Here is a 7,307-nt window from a genome sequence, read left to right on the forward strand (position 1 = left end):
TCCGATGACCGATTCGATACGTAGGCATATTGGCGAGGTCTGAATTTGTGTCCGATGACCTGCCATGCGCAGGAAGGCGGAATTTGGGTCCGATGACCGAGTTGATGGCGTGCCATGCGCAGAAAGGCGGAATTTGGGTCCGATGACCGAGTTGATGTTGATGGCCCGCCATGCACAGGAAGGCGGAATTTGGGTCCGATGACCGATTTGAAGGCGTGCCATACGCAAAAAGGCGGAGTTTGGGTCCGATGACCGAGTTGATATTGATGGCCCGCCATGCGCAGGAAGGCGGAATTTGGGTCCGATGACCTGACATACGCATGGAGTCCGACTCGGGGGCCGATGTTCGATTCGATGACTTGCATTGTGGGTAAAGTCGGAAGTTGTGGTCTTTGACCCGATTCGATGACCAGACTTCGGCTGCTTGAGAATCGGACAAATAACTTATATAGGGGAGGTAGTGTTCTCGAGCATCCTCCCCCCGTGCCCGTTTATGTCGATTGATGCTGGTGCTCGACTGGTTGGAGCGCTCGGATGCAAAAATCTTGCACCAGGATTTATCGATTGTGATGGACACGGCAAGTCTCCTGATTGCTATGCAGGAGCTCATCGTGAATCTCTATGCGGCCTTGGTATGGACTCGACCTGCGGAATGGTTCGGCAATGGTAGTCGCTCCAACACGTCCTTGCAATGGCCACAGAGGTGATTCGACTAGAGCTCCAGTCTAGCTTTAGGGTTGCTTGGCGGACTGGTATAGCCGCGATCGAGTTCCGGCCATGAACGTTTTAGATAGCTCTTGGGCTTTCTGGGACGGAAGTCGGAAGTTTGGGCTGTTGTCCGATTTGATGACCATTCTTCGGATGTGTGAGAATCGGACAAATAACTTATATAGGGGACTGTGTTGTCTCACGCAGCCCCCTCCGTGCCCCTCTATCTCGACCGATGTTGGTGCTTGAAAGGGTTGGGATCGCTCGGATTTATAAACGTGCACCACCATTTGTCGAGTGTGAGGGACGCGGCAGGTCTCCTAAATGCTATGCGGGCGCTCTCTGAGAATCTCTATCCGGCCTCGACACAGACTAGTCTTGCTGAATGGTTTGGCACTGGTAGTCGATCCAACACGTCGTTGTTGTGGCCGCCTAGGCGATTCGATTCGAGCCCCCGTCTAGCTTTTGGGTTGCTTGGCGGATTTTGCCCTATCCGCAAGTGAGCTCGGTCCCTAAACGTTCGAGAAACCCGATTGCTATGCGCCGACTCTCTTTCTTGCGAGCCTCCATCTAGCTTTTGGGTCTCTACGGAACGGAAGTCGGAATCTGGGACCGTTGTTTGATTCGACGAGGCAGACTACGGTTGTGCGAGAATCGGACAAATAACTTATATAGGGGAGGTGTTGACTGGAGCATTCTCCCCCGTGCCCCTCTAACTCGACCAATGCTGGCGCTCGAACGGTGGTAGCGCTCGGATTTTCATTGAGCGCCAGCATTGGTCGATTTAGAGGGGCATGCGAGATTCCCGAATGCTATGCGAGGGCTCTAACGGAAATGTCTATTGGTTTCGGTATGGATGCAATTGCGAGTGGTTCGGCAAAGGTAGTCGTTCCGATGCGTCCATGTCGTGGCCAAATCGATAATTCGATTTGAGCCCTCGTATAGCATTTGGGTCTCTCGATGTGATTCCGCATTCCAGTCCCTTTGGGCACTGCTTGAGCCGCATCCCAGGGGGTTCCCTTCCCAATAATCTGCCTCGCAACCCGATTGCTATGCGGTGAGGCTCCTCGGCCGCCTCGGAACTATCTGTGTATCAGACGCATCGCGGGATAAGGGGTTGGCAACGGTAGTCGCCCCAAGCGCGTCCGATGCTTGGACCATTCCGAGGCGGCCCTGAAGCCTCTTCCGTCTAGCCGTTGGGTCCTTCTCGCCGCATCCCTCGCCTCGCACCCCGATTGCTATGCGGTGAGGCTCCTCGGCCGCCTCGGAACTATCTGTGTATCGGACGCGTCGCGGGATAAGGGGTTGTCACTGGTAGTCGCCCCAAGCGCGTCCGATGCTTGGACCATTCCGAGGCGGCCCTGAAGCCTCTTCCGTCTAGCCGTTGGGTCCTTCTCGCCGCATCCCTCGCCTCGCACCCCGATTGCTATGCGGTGAGGCTCCTCGGCCGCCTCGGAACTATCTGTGTATCGGACGCGTCGCGGGATAAGGGGTTGTCATTGGTAGTCGCCCCAAGCGCGTCCGATGCTTGGACCATTCCGAGGCGGCCCTGAAGCCTCTTCCGTCTAGCCGTTGGGTCCTTCTCGCCGCATCCCTCGCCTCGCACCCCGATTGCTATGCGGTGAGGCTCCTCGGCCGCCTCGGAACTATCTGTGTATCGGACGCGTCGCGGGATAAGGGGTTGTCACTGGTAGTCGCCCCAAGCGCGTCCGATGCTTGGACCATTCCGAGGCGGCCCTGAAGCCTCTTCCGTCTAGCCGTTGGGTCCTTCTCGCCGCATCCCTCGCCTCGCACCCCGATTGCTATGCGGTGAGGCTCCTCGGCCGCCTCGGAACTATCTGTGTATCGGACGCGTCGCGGGATAAGGGGTTGTCACTGGTAGTCGCCCCAAGCGCGTTCGATGCTTGGACCATTCCGAGGCGGCCCTGAAGCCTCTTCCGTCTAGCCGTTGGGTCCTTCTCGCCGCATCCCTCGCCTCGCACCCCGATTGCTATGCGGTGAGGCTCCTCGGCCGCCTTGGAACTATCTGTGTATCGGACGCGTCGCGGGATAAGGGGTTGTCACTGGTAGTCGCCCCAAGCGCGTCCGATGCTTGGACCATTCCGAGGCGGACCCGAAGCCTCTTCCGTCTAGCCGTTGGGTCCTTCTCGCCGCATCCTTCGCCTCGCACCCCGATTGCTATGCGGTGAGGCTCCTCGGCCGCCTCGGAACTATCTGTGTATCGGACGCGTCGCGGGATAAGGGGTTGTCACTGGTAGTCGCCCCAAGCGCGTCCGATGCTTGGACCATTCCGAGGCGGACCCGAAGCCTCTTCCGTCTAGCCGTTGGGTCCTTCTCGCCGCATCCCTCGCCTCGCACCCCGATTGCTATGCGGTGAGGCTCCTCGGCCGCCTTGGAACTATCTGTGTATCGGACGCGTCGCGGGATAAGGGGTTGTCACTGGTAGTCGCCCCAAGCGCGTCCGATGCTTGGACCATTCCGAGGCGGACCCGAAGCCTCTTCCGTCTAGCCGTTGGGTCCTTCTCGCCGCATCCCTCGCCTCGCACCCCGATTGCTATGCGGTGAGGCTCCTCGGCCGCCTTGGAACTATCTGTGTATCGGACGCGTCGCGGGATAAGGGGTTGTCACTGGTAGTCGCCCCAAGCGCGTCCGATGCTTGGACCATTCCGAGGCGGACCCGAAGCCTCTTCCGTGTAGCCGTTGGGTCCTTCTCGCCGCATCCCTCGCCTCGCACCCCGATTGCTATGCGGTGAGGCTCCTCGGCCGCCTTGGAACTATCTGTGTATCGGACGCGTCGCGGGATAAGGGGTTGTCACTGGTAGTCGCCCCAAGCGCGTCCGATGCTTTGACCATTCCGAGGCGGCCCCGAAGCCTCTTCCGTCTAGCCGTTGGGTCCTTCTCGCCGCATCCCTCGCCTCGCACCCCGATTGCTATGCGGTGAGGCTCCTCGGCCGCCTTGGAACTATCTGTGTATCGGACGCGTCGCGGGATAAGGGGTTGTCACTGGTAGTCGCCCCAAGCGCGTCCGATGCTTGGACCATTCCGAGGCGGCCCCGAAGCCTCTTCCGTGTAGCCGTTGGGTCCTTCTCGCCGCATCCCTCGCCTCGCACCCCGATTGCTATGCGGTGAGGCTCCTCGGCCGCCTTGGAACTATCTGTGTATCGGACGCGTCGCGGGATAAGGGGTTGTCACTGGTAGTCGCCCCAAGCGCGTCCGATGCTTGGACCATTCCGAGGCGGACCTGAAGCCTCTTCCCTCTAGCCGTTGGGGCTTTCTCGCCGCATCCCTCGCCTCGCACCCTGATTGCTATGCTGTGAGGCTCCTCGGCCGCCTTGGAACTATCTGTGTATCGGACGCATCGCGGGATAAGGGGTTGGCAGTGGTAGTCGCCCCAAGCGCATCCGATGCTTGGACCATTCCGAGGCGGCCCTGCAGCCTCTTCCGTCTAGCCGTTGGGGCCATCTCGCCGCATCCCCCACCTCGCACCACGATTGCTATGCGGTGAGGCTCCTTGGCCGCCTCGGAACTATCTGTGTATCGGACGCATCGCGGGATAAGGGGTTGTCACTGGTAGTCGCCCCAAGCGCGTCCGATGCTTGGACTATTCCGAGGCGGCCCTGCAGCCTCTTCCGTCTAGCCGTTGGGGCCATCTCGCTGCATCCCCCACCTCCTCGGCCGCCTCGGAACTATCTGTGTATCGGACGCATCGCGGGATAAGGGGTTGGCAGTGGTAGTCGCCCCAAGCGCGTCCGATGCTTGGACTATTCCGAGGCAGCCCTGCAGCCTCTTCCGTCTAGCCTTTGGGGCCATCTCGCCGCATCCCTCGCCTCGCACCCCGATTGCTATGCGGTGAGGCTCCTCGGCCGCCTGGGAACTATCTTCGTATCGGACGCATCGCGGGATAAGGGGTTGTCACTGGTAGTCGCCCCAAGCGCGTCCGATGCTTGGACTATTCCGAGGCGGCCCTGTGGCCTCTTCCGTCTAGCCGTTGGGGCCATCTCGCCGCATCCCCCACCTCGCACCCCGATTGCTATGCGGTGAGGCTCTTCGGCCGCCTTGGAACTATCTTCGTATCGGACGCATCGCGGGATAAGGGGTTGTCACTGGTAGTGGCCCCAAGCGCGTCCGATGCTTGGACTATTCCGAGGCGGCCCTGCAGCCTCTTCCGTCTAGCCGTTGGGGCCATCTCGCCGCATCCCCCACCTCGCACCCCGATTGCTATGCGGTGAGGCTCCTCGGCCGCCTTGGAACTATCTTCGTATCGGACGCATCGCGGGATAAGGGGTTGTCACTGGTAGTCGCCCCAAGCGCGTCCGATGCTTGGACTATTCCGACGCGGCCCTGTGGCCTCTTCCATCTAGCCGTTGGGGCCATCTCGCCGCATCCCCCACCTCGCACCCCGATTGCTATGCGGTGAGGCTCCTCGGCCGCCTTGGAACCATCTTCGTATCGGACGCATCGCGGGATAGGGGGCTGTCACTGGTAGTCGCCCCAAGCGTGTCCGATGCTTGGACCATTCCTAGGCGGCCCTGAAGCCTCTTCCGTCTAGCCGTTGGGGCCTTCCCGCCCCATCCCTCGCCTCGCACCCCCGATTGCTATGCGGTGAGGCTCCTCGGCCGCCTTGGAACCATCTGTGTATCGGACGCATCGCGGGATAAGGGGTTGGCACTGGCAGTCGCCCCAAGCGCGTCCGATGCTTGGACCATTCCGAGGTGGCCCTGAAGCCTCTTCCGTCTAGCCGTTGGGGCCTTCCCGCCCCATCCCTCGCCTCGCACCCCGATTGATATGCGGTGAGGCTCCTCGGCCGCCTTGGAACTATCTGTGTATCGGACGCATCGCGGGATAAGGGGTTGGCACTGGTAGTCGTCCCAATCGCATCCGATGCTTGGACCATTCCGAGGCGGCCCTGCAGCCTCTTCCGTTTAGCCGTCGGGGCCTTCCCGCCGCATCCCTCGCCTCGCATCCCGATTCCTATGCGGTGAGTCTTCTCGGCCGCCGCGGAACTATACCTGTTATTGCTACTGCATCCTTCGGCTGGTAACCTCCTCTGCCGCCTTGGAACGTTCTCTTTGTCGGACGCGTCGCGGGATAAGGGGTTGGCACTGGTAGTCGCCCCAAGCGCGCCCGATGCATAGACCGCTCCGAGTCGACCTTGCTTTCAGCCTCTCACATGCATAGACCTCTCTGAGTCGACCCTGCAGCCTCTCACGTTTAGCCTTTGGAATCTCGCCTCACAACATGATTGCTATCCTTGATGCATCCCTTGCCTCGAGCCCTGATTGCTTTCTTGGCTGCATCCCTCCTCTCCTCACAGCCCGGTTGTCATCACTGCTTCATCCGTCGCTTCATGCATTCTGGCTGCTGGGCCCTTCCCACCGCACACCTCGATTGCTATCTCTTCTGCATCACACACCCCGATTGCTATCTCTGCTACATCCCTCGGCTCTCACTTCTGCATCCTTCGCCTCACACCTCGATTGCTATCAATGCTGCATCCGTAACCTCACACCCCGATTGCTATGCGGGGAGGCTCCTTGGCCGCCTTGGAAATTTCTGTGTGTCGGACGCACCGCGGGATAAGGGGTTGGCACTGGTAGTCGCCCCAAGTGCGCCCGATTCTTAGACCGCTTCGAGGTGACCTCGTAGCCTCTTTCGTCCAGGCTTCCTGCCTTCAACGCCCTTTTTACACCTCGATTGCTATGCGCGGGCTCGTTGGCGTCTATCACCTCTCTGCGAAGAGTGGCACGATGATTGTTGGGGTAAATCGTAGCAGTCCGATCTCTGGCCTTGGGCCATTGTGAGGGCTGATCGATTTCCTGTGCGCATCTCGTGTTCGCCCAGTAACAGACTCGACGACTTGTAATCGGTCTTGTTCCCGATTGTTCCTGGAGGTAGTCTTCGGAACTCTTGGATTTGACCTGTCACTCGAACTGTCCTCTTCCGAGGATGCTTGTGTGTGTGTGCTTGTGCCATTTCCTTGGCGGTATTAACGAGATATTAAAGAGCGGAGTGAGCGCCTCGCCCAGCTATGTTTGGGGCTCTCACTCCCTTACCCGGTGTGCGACCGCTTTGCACGTAGGTTGCGGAGCATCGCGACTCTTTCGATGTTTGGCGGTTGTCTTCCGGTGATGCGTTGGTCCCGAAGTGCACGTTACTAGCATTTCTGCCATTGTTCTCGATCTTTGGCACGTTCCTTCGTTGCAATTGGATATATATCTCCGTTTATACGCGCAGGCTTCTCCCGCCTATTCAGCGCTGTCCCACTCTCAGCACTCTCGTGGTCTCCTTGGCTTCTCTCTCCCGTGAGCGAGCTCTCTTCTCGAGTCTTTTCCATGTCCCATGGAGGTTGCCTTGCGAAATTCGGGCACACAAACGTGACCGGATAAGAGCGGAATTGCCTATGAGGAGAAGCTCACCTTAGGGAGCAGCAATGCCGAGTGTTTCGACAGAGGGTAGAGGGGGCGTTGTTTGGGCGGTTGCACAAAAGAGTGCTACGTTTGCACTGAAGGTTGCTTCTTCGTCTCCGACGAACTCTTCGAGGCAAAAAAGCTTGTTTACGGGGTCGAGGTGGGACTGTTCGTGCGAGTTGCGCCACCAAA

The sequence above is a fragment of the Cryptomeria japonica genome, unplaced genomic scaffold (assembly GCF_030272615.1).
Source record: "Cryptomeria japonica unplaced genomic scaffold, Sugi_1.0 HiC_scaffold_331, whole genome shotgun sequence".
NCBI classification, from domain to species: domain Eukaryota; kingdom Viridiplantae; phylum Streptophyta; class Pinopsida; order Cupressales; family Cupressaceae; genus Cryptomeria; species Cryptomeria japonica.